The following is a 13401-nucleotide window of genomic DNA, read 5'->3' as shown; positions in this document are numbered from 1 at the left end:
AAATATAAGGAATAGAATATGGACTTGTCATTTAAGCACTATTAAGTCATAAAAACATAGATTCTATCTTTCTTGGTATTTTATCAAACACCTTACATGCACAACTTTGGGCATAGGTGTACTTATCAATTTGACAATCTTAATCCATCCAAAATTCATGGGATTCAACTAACCTACTCACATGCTTTATGAAAAATACATCAAGATACAACCTTGAATCCAAACAACAATCATCAACATGAATATAATCATAACACAACAATAAAATCATAATTTATAATTTAAAACATGATTCTTGAGCTTCATGGATGAACACTACGCATACCTTAGAAAGGAAACTTTGATGATTTGCTGGAGAGTTCTTGGATTGTGAAACTTAATTCTTGATTATCTTGGAAAAAGGGCTTGAATCTTGCTTTTGGGAGATGATTTTAATAAAAATCCTATATTGTGTTTGAAAGTGTAAGAGAGGGATTTTGAGATGTTTAACTAAAGAAAATTAAGAGAAATTTACGTCCCTTGAGGTTTATAAGTCGTGGGAGGTGAAGGAAAAGACCAAAATACCCTTACAAAACCACTTCCCAATTGCTGAAAAGCTTAGCTGATGACCAACGCTGAAATATCGTCAGATTTGTGATATATCATCACAAATGTCGTCACTTGGGAGCTGAGTTTTTCCTAAGGCTAACGACGTTTGTGATAAGTCATCATACCTGTGATAAGTTATCACAAATGTCGTCACTCAATTTTTCGGGTTGATATGCTGGAGTCAAATGGGTATAACTTTTTGCTTAAGTATCAGATTTTGGCGAAATTAGTATTGTTGGAAAGATAACTCAAATATATTTCATTTGATATATAGTAGGTCTTCTAATTCAATATATAGAAGGAGTTATGGTCGATTGAAGTTGACCTAAGTTTTGACGCTCACTAAAACTTTAACGATAGGAAAGTTTTCTACTTGTCCTTGAGTTAGGGGACCTCTATGATCTAAATTCATGCTCAAATAGATTCCCACACTACATAATTGATTAACACACTAAATTTACATAGGATTCGAGGCTTTTGGAACATCTACGCATATGAGTAATGGATTTTCATTCTAGTTCGAAATATAGGGTGTTACATTATCTCCCCCTTGGAATCATTCATCCTCGAATATCGATTGATAAGTTACGAGTACTGATCAACTAAACCTACTTAAGGGATGTGAATATCTAAAACATGACTATATGATGGAAATTACTGACACACTGAATTTTCCACTAGAGTATACATGCATAGCTGATGTATAGAATACTCGGATGAGACTATTGATAAGCTGAATCCTCATAACGGATATGCATATCTGATGCATGGATACTTGACTGAGTTTTTCTCATGAACGTATGACTGAATACACTGATAAGCTGAACTTTCTCTACTGAACATGCATATCTAATGCATGGAGGTCTGACTGAGCTTACTCTTGAAAGCATGACTGACTGTGCAATGATAACTGATGCTAACTCATAATAGAAATCTATGCATGAAACTGAATGGGTTTACGAAATTGATAACTTCGGGGAGTTATAGAGAATCTGCCCTTGGGATACTATGTCCCTCTAAAAACACTTATATCACTGGAATACTTGAGGACTACTGAGGCGGTGCACAAGGCATCTATGAATTGGATCGTGCCTAAACATCTGAGAGCTGAAGATAATGCATGATGCATGAACTGAGTTATACTCACAACTACTAAGGTACTTTGTCTTGGAATAGTTACCTTACTGAGATTTCTGATAGTATGACTAAATGGAAAGATGGGAAAACAAACTATCCGAATCTGATTGTCTGACTGCTAAACTGAACTGCTGGCTTTATTGAATAACTCATGCTGAAAACTTAAGCTTAACTAAAGCACTGCTTCTGCATTCTTTCAACTAAACCTTCCACCTTAGCCTCAAGTTATCATTATAAGTTTGGGAACACTTTACTAAACTTTGAACTGAACTACAATCATTGTACTCTAGGGTCTGCGGTACAATAATGTATCTAAATGATAACTCATCCTGAAAGACTGCACCTGAAAGTATAAAGCTCACAGCTAGTACTATCCCAAAACTATCTGCGGGGACTGCCTGAGAAAGCTCTATCTATAGGACTTTGGGCTTCACTACTTCTGCTACCTTAAGAGTAAGGAAAGGCTGACATGAATAGAACATGATGATAATCAACATAAGTTTCGTAGAAAACCTTTTTATAGCACGATCTGAGAGATGAAAAAAGGAAAACTGTTCCTAAAACATCTTATAGCCTTCTGCACATAAATGTGGTGCGCAACACACCTATGTACAAGACTTTACTAGATGCTTTAAGATTTCCTAGGATACTATTGAACCTTAGGCTCTAATATAAAGTTTGTAACGCCCCAATTTTCTGAATCGAAATGCTACACGGTGCTCATGACCCCGAGGGACCACAAGATAACCCATGACTGATATCTGTACCTGTACACTACATAATAAATGAATATAAATACAAAAACATGAACTGAAAGGCTATAAGGTTCAATACTGAACATAGTTTGAATAATAAAAATGTCTGAATAAAGTGGTATCATATTACCAAAACAAAACCAAAATACTGAACTCTAAATCTAGTCTGTAAGCCTCTAACTATTTAAAGTAGGGAGTGGAAGGAACATGTCACCAACTAACTCCCAACTACTGAAATACAAACTGAAATACTAAAGTAATAAAGTAGTAATCATTTCCTCGAAGAATGAGGACTCACAACTAACTCTGACTGCTGAAATCTGCAATGCTACTGCTGCTTTAGAACTCATGCCTCTGAAATTATGGTGTAACATAAGAGAAAGCACCATAGTGTAAATGCGTTAGTACGTCTGAATGTACTGAGTATAAGAGTGTGGTAGGCTAAATGTAAAGGGGTTTATATGCATGAACAATACGGACTAATATGAATGTGAGAATACATACATGCGTAAGTAACTGAAACTGGGCTTGTAGTGATACTAACTACTGAGTCTGAGTACTGACAACATGAGTTTACTAATACTGAGATACTAAATAGATGAATGACTATTTCTGACAGTTCGAATTATAAATAATTGGTCTGATTGACTGTGTCTAACAGTCTTGAAACTGAATTCTGATAACATAAGCTATGACGACTGATCTAACTGTGATTATTGGCCTAATCGATGTAACTGATCCTGAGCGACTATATCTGACAGTATAAATCTTCTAATAATGATTAAGAGTGACTAAGCATGAGATCACGCCAAACTAACGAGTGATCTCTGGAACTGATATTGAGATACTTAGCTGAATCTGAGACTGACATCAAGCCTATATGATGGGTGACCTCTGTAAGTACTGATACTAAATAACTTTATGTTAGAACAATTCTATCTAGCGGGTGGTCTATGAATCTGTGCAACTATCTGAGTTCCCTACTGAAATTAATGATTGTATTTGACAATCCTGATTTCTGAGTTCTACTTTGAAAACTGATATTGAAACTGTAGCTGTAGGAGTGCTCACTTAACCTATATGCCCTGAATCTGAATTGGTGGAGTCCAACCTGTAACCCAGCTAGAAAGGTGTCAATATCGTGCCATGAGTAAAGACCTTTCTGGTCAAGCCTATCTGACGGGTGACCCTCATAGAAAGTCAAGCCTAAGGAAATATAACAGTCAAGCCTCTCTGATAGGTAAATCCTAGATCCTGTGCTGGCTACGCAGTTCTGAAGTTCAGGGATTGCTTCTAACGACTTTGCCTCTCTGATGGGGAGCCGCCATCCCTGCACTCACTCGGTGCTAGCTCCTACTCCCAATTGAAAGACTCTGAACTGATTCTTAGAACTTGTACTTGAACTAAACACAAACTGTTACTGAGTTTCTTACTTGACTGAGCTGGCCGAGTTTACTTGGTTCCGTTATCTGACGGAATACTACTGAATCTATTATTTGACTGAATGATACTAAATTCTGCATTAATTTCTTGAATGCTACTGAGATTTGAGCTGAGTACTGAACTGAAGATGGAATGATAACGATACTTAGATTACTGAGATTTTTTAAGTTCTATAATTGTCTGAGAGTTCTGAATTCTGTAACTGACTGAGTTCTACTAATCATAGCATGACTGAGATTGTCTTGGGACCGACTCGGCTCTAGGCACACAGTTATATTTTTCGGGTACAAGTACCCCCAGGACTCGATGAAAGGAAATTGACACACATAATACTTCTTGATCACAGGAATAATATCCACAATTCATAATACCATAAGTAGGGGATTTCATACTACATATGGTTCTCAACACCTTATACATGAAAGGGAATACATATAACATGGGTATACTTGCATACCTCAATATAATGGACATTCCATATCACAACAACAACTTATAACAACAACACATATCAATAACATGGAATTCATGTGGAAACATAAGGAATAGAACATGGACTTGTCATTTAAGCACTATTAAGTCATAAGAAAATGTATTCTATCATTCTTGGCATTTTATCCAACACCTTATATGCACAACTTTGGGCATAGGTGTACTTATCAATTTGACAATCTTAATCCATCCAAAATTCATGGGTTTCAACTAACCTACTCACATGCTTCATGAAAAACACATCAAGATACAACCTTGAATCCGAAAAACAATCATCAACATGAATATAGTCATAACATATAGTAGGTCTTCTAATTTGATATATACAAGGAGTTATGGTTGATTGAAGTTGACCTAAGTTTGACGCTCACTAAAACTTGAACGATAGGAAAGCTTTCAACTTGTCCTTGAGTTAGGGGACCTCTATGATCTAAATTTATGCTCAAATAGATTTCCACACTACATAATTGATTAACACACTAAATTTACATAGGATTCGAGGCTTTTGGAACATCTATGCATATGAATAATGAATTTTTATTCTAGTCCGAAATTTGGGATGTTACATAGACCATAGTCTAAAGCTAGATGCAATAGGCTAACTTGGTGGAAAATGTCCTAAAAGTCGAACGTCAATAACTTAAAGATTCTAGTAATGATGAAACTATCATAAAGATCTACTAGATAGATAGAAACTACCAAATATTTCAAGACTCAGTAATGTCGATGCAAGAGCTAATACAAAAACTATGAGTACTAAATAGACAAATAAAATCCATCTCGAAAATAAAAAACTAGACATAGATAAGTCGAAGGAAAAATGATAACTTCGACTCCAAGAGCTCACCCAATTTCCAAAATTAACTCTGCACGAACGACGAATTTACGGTGGCAACTAGTACTCGGATCTGCACCAAAAAGGTATAGACGTGTAGTATGAGTATCAAAACCATGGTTACTCAGAAGGCATTATCAATCGATTGAGATAATTCATGATATAAACATAATAAGATACAAGATAACATAAGCTAAAATCAAGATAAAAGGACAAACCTGGAAGTAACCTCTAACACAGCTGTACATACATAAATAAATAGAATTGGAATAATAACAAAATAATCATACACTTATAACAACTAAATTGACCCCCATAAGCCATAAGTGTGGAAAGTAAATAACCCAACACAAACCCTTATAAGCCTGTAGGATACAATCAAGGAAACTAACTACCGGATAACCAAAGTTTACCAACTGATATGCCATAACCAAGAATCTATATGTTCCGCATTACATCATGAATAATCCTTAATGCCAGAATCGAACCGAAACTCAATAGCATTATCATTATTATCATCAATTTTCCCAGACTTGAATCGAAACTTATATCATCAATATCATCGGTAATTGCCGAACTTGAAGCGAAACTCATAATTATAAATCACATAATGAACCATATTATTGAGCCACTTAAGTAGGCTATACTCAATAGATTATACCAATAATTCATTGCAATAGGTCATCCCTTTACTCATAGTTATAAATCGAACAAGGAATCATATTCGCAGGTCTCATCCATAATCGTGTCTATAAGTCCTATTTTAGCCATATCCGAAGACCATATCAATACTAACATTCATAAGCAATATTCCTATAACATATCAGAAATTTATAATAATAACAATATCTATAGGTCACCCATCTTTTCTATAGGCCGTCAATTCTATCTATATGCCCTATCATCTCTATGAGGCATATTATATCTACAAGCCATTACTTACATCTATAGGTCATATTCCATCTACGAGCTGAATCATGATTATAATCCATATAACATCCATGAGCCATATCATATATATAGGTCATATCATATCAATAAGACACATTATATCTATATAAGTCATATCATACCCATAAGGCATATTATTTATCTACATAAGTCATATCATCCAAATAAGCCATTAACCTTTAATTATACCAATATCCATAACATTAAGCATATCAGTAGACCATGTTATTAATCATATGCGGAAGTCATACCTGCAATCACATGCATAATTCATAAATCATACTTATAAATTATACCATTAGTCACGCATAAGGACAGTATCATTAGTAATACTCGGAATTTGTATCCATCCTTCCATACCCACTTAACATACTCAATAATTATATATAACCCTCTCAAGTATCAAACTACCTTTAATAAGGGTATATTATACGCAAATGAGTCTACAAGGTTATCAAAAGTCTTGGCCTAAGATGGGCCGGAGGGGCCCACTTCTAATCCCTGAAGATTCTCTTAGGCAATTTTACCTATCTTGAGTAATTAAAGCATTTCCATCTAATTATATACCGTAAATACTAATTCACCATAGCCATGACTAACTACACTAACAACTCCGCATCTAAGGTTTCAAAGTATTCAAAAGGTCCAATTAACCCAAATATTTTCATTCACACTTCCAACACCTAAAATTCACCCCATATCTAGCACAATATCATAGTTATACTATGGGATAGCTCAATCTATAAAGTAGGTAAAACTAGCCAACCTAGGCACCGAAGAAAGCCCAAAAAATCCACTAAATCACCTATTTTCCTTGTCAAGAAGCTTCCTCAAGGTGCCATACTATTAAAATCACAATCTACGCATCAAAATGATAACAATGATACCCATATTGCACTATTATGCTTCGGGTCCAAAATTACGTAAAAATCTCTTATGGGGCCTGTTTACAAAAATTGTATCTTCAAAATCAATCCAACATTCCTCTATGATCAAGAAATATTTATCCTAAAAAATGGGAGAATTTCGAGCTATATTAGTGCTAAAATCAAGCCACCAAGCTTTTAGGGATTTTAGATAAGAATGAAAAAATCAACCATGAAAGTGATGAAATCTTAACACAAATTTGAAAGAGAATTGTGTAATTAATCCTTTCCCAAGCTCCCAAAATCACCCTCCAATAGTATTCCCAAGCTCTCCCACTTTCTAGGGTTTAATTATCTTAGAGATGGATAAGAAATGGTGAAAATGGGCTGAAGGGGGTATTATACCCTTCATAGGTACACGAGTATCGCATATATAATTCATCGATTGCATACAAGATACCTGGCCTAATTTGCAGAAGTCTCTTATATGACAATAGTATCATGTACGTGATACCTATGGCCTGGCACAGACATCGCTTATACCACAAATAGTATCTCTTATGCAATACATGTCTATTGCCAAAGGGAATTGCTTACACAACTACTAATATCGCTTACACGACACTTGCGGGTGCCTTTCAGGTCGGATACACGACTAGTGGCTCGCAAATACGGGTGCACTAGCACCAGTTGAGACTTGGAAATTTCCAAGTCTTCTCCAACCCCTCGAAATTCATCCAAAATCTCGTATATGCGAATGGACTATGCTACCCTATCAAATTTGATGTTTCGAACTCAATGACATAGTCAAAATTTTCATCCGATGTGTTTTGATAAAAAGTGAGATTTTTATTTTTCTTAACGTTCGACAATAGCACAAAATGAGTTCAAATGCCTCAGGACCCGAACTAAGAACCGTCCTAGCCTAAAATTGATATTGCGAAGCTGTTGGAATAGTCAAAATCAACATACAAGATCGTTTAACTAAAGTTTTTGGTTGGTAGCCAATTTGAACCAAAGAAGACTTCAAAATAAGAAATTGGCTCGAAAAACCATACAAACTGCCCGATAGCCGAACTATCAATTCCAGTAAGTCATAAATGACTTAAGGAAGCCATGGGAAAACTCTAAATGGAAAAAATAACCATAAATATAGAAAATGATCTAAAGGGTCATTACAATAGCCACTACTAAATGAACTTTCGTCTGCGAAAATAAAGGATTAGGATGTATCGGAAGCCTCAAACAGGTGAGGATACTAGGTCCGTATCTCACTCTCAATCTCCCGAGTAGCCTTCTTTACTAGGCAATGCCTCCATTGAGCCTTAACTACAGAAATCTCCCTGATGCGCAACCGCCTGACATCACTACAGAAAATAAGCACAGTCTCCTCCACGAAAGTCAATTGCTCATCCAACTAGACTTAGTCCTATCTGACCACATGTGATGGATCAGGAATGTATCATCACAACATGGAAGTATGGAAATCCAGATGGACAATAGTGAAATCTGGGGGTTAGGTAACTCATAAGACACCTCACCAACTGTGAAAAGAATCTCAAAGGGTCGAATATATCTGGGGTTGAGCTTATCCTTCCAACCAAACCTCATCACACCCTTCATGGGCGATACACAGAAGAATTCCCGATCACCAACTCTAAGTATCAAAACACAAAGTCTACGATCTGCATAAGACTTCTACCTACTCTGAGCTATCCTCAACCTATATTGAATCACCCTAACTCTATCCAACGACTCCTAAAGCAAGTCAGTACCATAGGGTCTAATCTTGAAAGTCTCAAATCACCCAATCGGGGAACGATATCATCTACCATATAAAGCCTTAAAAGGCGCTATCTTAATACTTGAATGGTAGTCGTTATTAAATATGAACTCTATCAAGGATAAGTGTTGTAACCACTGACCTCCAAAATCCATAACGCAGGCTCAAAGTATATCCTCAAGAACATGAATAGTCCACTCCGACTGGCCATCGATCTAAGGATGGAAGGCTGTACTAAGATCTACCTGAGTACCCAAATCCTCTTAAAAATCTCTCTAAAATCTAGAAGTAAACACTGAACCCTGATTCAAAATGATAGATATAGGTACGCCATGCAAATAGACTATCTCATTAACTTTCGGGACTAAAGGATATCTAAATAGGAATGAAATAGGCTGATTTGGTCAACCAATCCATAATGACATAAATACCATTAGAACAATGAGAAGTATGAGGCAAACAACTAACAAAATCTATGGTAATCCTCTCCCACTTCCCCTTGGGAGTGGACAATCTCTACATTAACCCATTCGATCGCTGATGCTCGGCCTTCACCTGCTGATAACATAGGAAACAAGATACAAACTCCATTACATCTATCTTTATAAAACTCCACCAATAATGTTATCTCAAATCTCTATATATATAGACTATACTCGGGTGAATGGAATACCTAGAGTTGTGAGCCTTACTCAAAATTGACTGAATCAAGTCACCAACCCTCGAAACATAAATATGGCTACCAAATGTCAAGACACCCTCAGAATCTATTGTATCCCTCTTGAATTGACCACTCAAAACCTGATTGCGAATGGTGCAGAGTCTCTTATCCTCAAACCGGCAATCCCAAATCTATTTAAATAGCGAGGACTTTTCCTTAATAGTAGCATGAATTGACAGTTCCCAAGCACACACACAAGTGTACGTGGCTTATCAAGTAGTAAAGTGGCCTAATTAAAGCCAAGTATCGATCCCATAGAGATTTAATTCAACAATAATTCTAGTTTACTTCATAGTTTAGATTCAGCTGATGCAAATGTAATCAAAAAGAGAGTTCGTAATTTATAACTAGAAAAAAGTAAACAATATGTAAAGTAAAGATCTTGAAACAATCAATAGGAGAAAACCCAGGGTTAAAGAACTTTGAACAATCATACTACATTATTGAACTTCATTCATTAACTTGCTTAGCTTAATTGTAGATTCATAGGGTTAATTGCATGATCATGTTCTCCCGACCTCTAATCCTTTACCTAAGTTGAACCTTACAACTACATCGTTAAGCGAGAATATAATAGTCCACTTAAGTTATTTAAGCTATCATCCAACGTAAGAATCAAGTAAGGTATCTAAGTATATCACTTTCCTAGACACTAATTTGAATTCCTTATTTAATAAAAGAATACAAACCATACTTTGTTCATCTCCATGTTCTATCCCCTATTCCCTCTCCCGAGTTTAAAAGGTAGGTAATTGATGTATTCTAAGGGTATCTAATCCTTAAAATAGTTAAATAAAAGGTGAACACACAACCAATAATGATAAGAAAAGTTAAAATAACTTAATTCAAAACAATAGTACTCATGTCTTTTGCTTTAACCCCAAAAAAGGGCGTTTAGCCACACATAGTATTCACAAGGTGGTAATTAACGACTAAGAACATGTATGAACTAAATTAAAATAATAAAAACATAAATATGAAGTTCTAGAAGCCCCTTGATCTCTAAAATATGTTCAAAGCTATGTAAAAAATGTGACCATGATGTATTTATAGCACAAAAGTGAACCTAGGCCATGTAGGAGTAGAATTCCTAAATTTTGTGAGCAAGGGAGTAGAGGGGGTGCCGCCCTGGGTTGAGCTTCGCTCTATGTAAGGATGCGCCCTAGGTTGAGACACGCTCCAGGTGAGGCATTGCCCTGCCCATAGAACTGCTCCAGGGAATGCATTGTGGGCTTATAGCCTTGGCGCACTAGAAGTTTCTCTCTCAAATTTGGTTAAGTATTGAATCTCCCATCACTGTCCCTTGTCTTATGGTGTATTTCCCATGGATTTCTGACCTTTTTAACATCAAAATATCATCATATTAAGATTTCAAAGCTTCCTACACAATAACACACCACAAATTAGAGATCATAACAACAAACTATCCATGATGATGAATCAAAACAAGAGCTAAGACTAGGCTAGTTCATGTTATTCTTCAACTTATTGTTCCACCTCTACACAATCAATTTGAACTTTGCACATTACCAACAAGTTGTTACACTCATAATTACACATTTAAACCATAAAGAACTCTTTAAACACAATAGAATCCAATGGGATCAACTAAACAAGTACCTAGCTCAAGCTAGTAATGCTAGTTTCCACGATTGAACTCTAAATGACTCTTTGAAGTAAAAACTTGTTCGGAATTCAATTTGAACATTATAACACATGGTTTAACACTTATATGCACATTCCTCTTATTATCAACCCATATAGAACACGAATCATCCTTAAAACAAGGCTAAAAAGGCTATAATAGTGACACTAGAATGCATAAATACACCTATCATCATGAATCCTCCTAGGATCTAAAATATCAAGTTGCACTAATAAGTTAGATAAGGACTGAATTTCCCACACTAACAATCTTTGAGAAACTGAAATACAAGCCAAGCTATCCATACTCACTGCCTTCCAACTCAAGGCGTTTGCCACCATATTCGTTTTGCTTGAGTGATACAAGATAGAGATATCATGATCCTTAATCAACTTCACTAACTACACTGCCTAGAATTAAGATCTCTTTGGGTTATAAGGTACTAAAGACTATGATGGTTTATGAAAATCTCATAATACACACCATAGAGATAATGCCTCCAAATCTTAAGCGCAAAAGCTACCATTACCAATTCCAAATCATGAGTGAGGTAGTTGCGCTTGTGTACCTTTAGTTGCCTCAAAGTACAAGAAATAACACGACCCTGCTACATCAAAACACAACCCAAACCAATACTAAAAGCATCATAATACATGGTGAATCCCTCATGATCAATAGAAAGTGCCAAAATAGAAGCCAAAGTAAGACACTCGTTGAGCTTTCTAAAGCTCGACTCACACTCCTCGAACCATCAAAAAGGAACCTCCTTCCAAGTCAATAGAGTTAAAGGTGCTGAAATAGTAACAAAACCCTCAACAAATTATGTATAATAATCAGCCAAGCCAATAAAGCTATGAACCACAGTAGCAAATATAGGCCCGACCCAATAATGAATAGCTTCAATCTTTGTCGGCTCTATCATAATCCCATCCGTGATACCACATGCTAAAGGAATGCCACAGACTCTAGCCAAAAATTACACTTAGAGAATTTTGAAAAAAGAAAATGACTTCTCAAAGTCTAGATCACAATCCTCAATATTGGGCATGCTCCTCTCTACCCTTTGAGTACACAAGGATGTCGTCGATTGATGTGCTATAGAAATGTAGAAATTTCGATGCTTAAGACTATGAAAATATACAAGTTTCTTAGGTTATTTTGTTAGATATGATGTGTTTTAGGTATGTTTTGCAGGAAACTAGGTTTTGGATGCTAAGTTCGTGAAAAAGGATGAAAAATAGAGTTTTTGGATACTTGATCAATTTAGGGTATTTGTGTACGTGTCCAAAGTATGTGATGAAAGTTGAAGATTTGAAGTTTGGTTGCAAGTATTAGAAGGCCTAGCACTTACCTATGTCTACATATGGACACATGTAGCACATGTCGTCTGTATGAGATTAAGGTAAGTACCAGAATTAAAGATCCAGAGAGTGAAATAGATGGAAAAGAACTTTTGAAACTTACTTATATCAACATGCGAACTGCATGTAGCACATGTGAACTGCATATGGGTAGGGTAAGTGTTTGAAGTCCAACATCCCAAGAGCTGAAGAAGCACGAAATTTTTCTGGCAGTTATATGTATCTATATGCTCCCAGGGTAAGGCTGTATATGGCACATGCATTCAAGGTCAGGCCATCGACACAAGTAATTGTCCATCGATTTTTTTTCATCCCTTTTTATCCATTCTTTGATATTACGGTTTCCTCATGTACTATAAATACCCTTTATGTATTTCTTAATATAAGTTACACACTCCTGATACTTAAAAATATATTTTGATTCTGAGATTTGATTTTAGTCTTGGAATTCTCTTGTATTGAGTTCGGTTGTTTAATTTAGTTAAAGTTTTGGGTTTTCTAGTTATGATTATTGTGATTACATCTTATCCTGTCAATCATGAATGTTGTTGATTCTTTCACAAGCATGAGCAGTTAAAATCCCTTAGCTATAGTTGTGGAAACCCTAGCGGATTGACAAAGTAGGGGAAATGCTATTGTTGTTCTAAACTGATACCCATGCATGATTGCATTTTCTTTACTTTAATAGTTATCTTAGTGGTTGCCAACGTTAGGATCCCGCCGTCTTTCAGATTACATATTATCTCAGAAACATGTTTATACTTGGTCTTGAATTCTCAGATATTATATGTTCATGCATTCATGTTCAGTTACCTATGCATTTC

Source organism: Capsicum annuum, chromosome 8 (assembly GCF_002878395.1).
Source record: "Capsicum annuum cultivar UCD-10X-F1 chromosome 8, UCD10Xv1.1, whole genome shotgun sequence".
NCBI classification, from domain to species: Eukaryota; Viridiplantae; Streptophyta; class Magnoliopsida; order Solanales; family Solanaceae; genus Capsicum; species Capsicum annuum.
The sequence above is the reverse complement of the archived record's forward strand: the minus strand, read 5'-3'. Positions refer to the sequence as shown.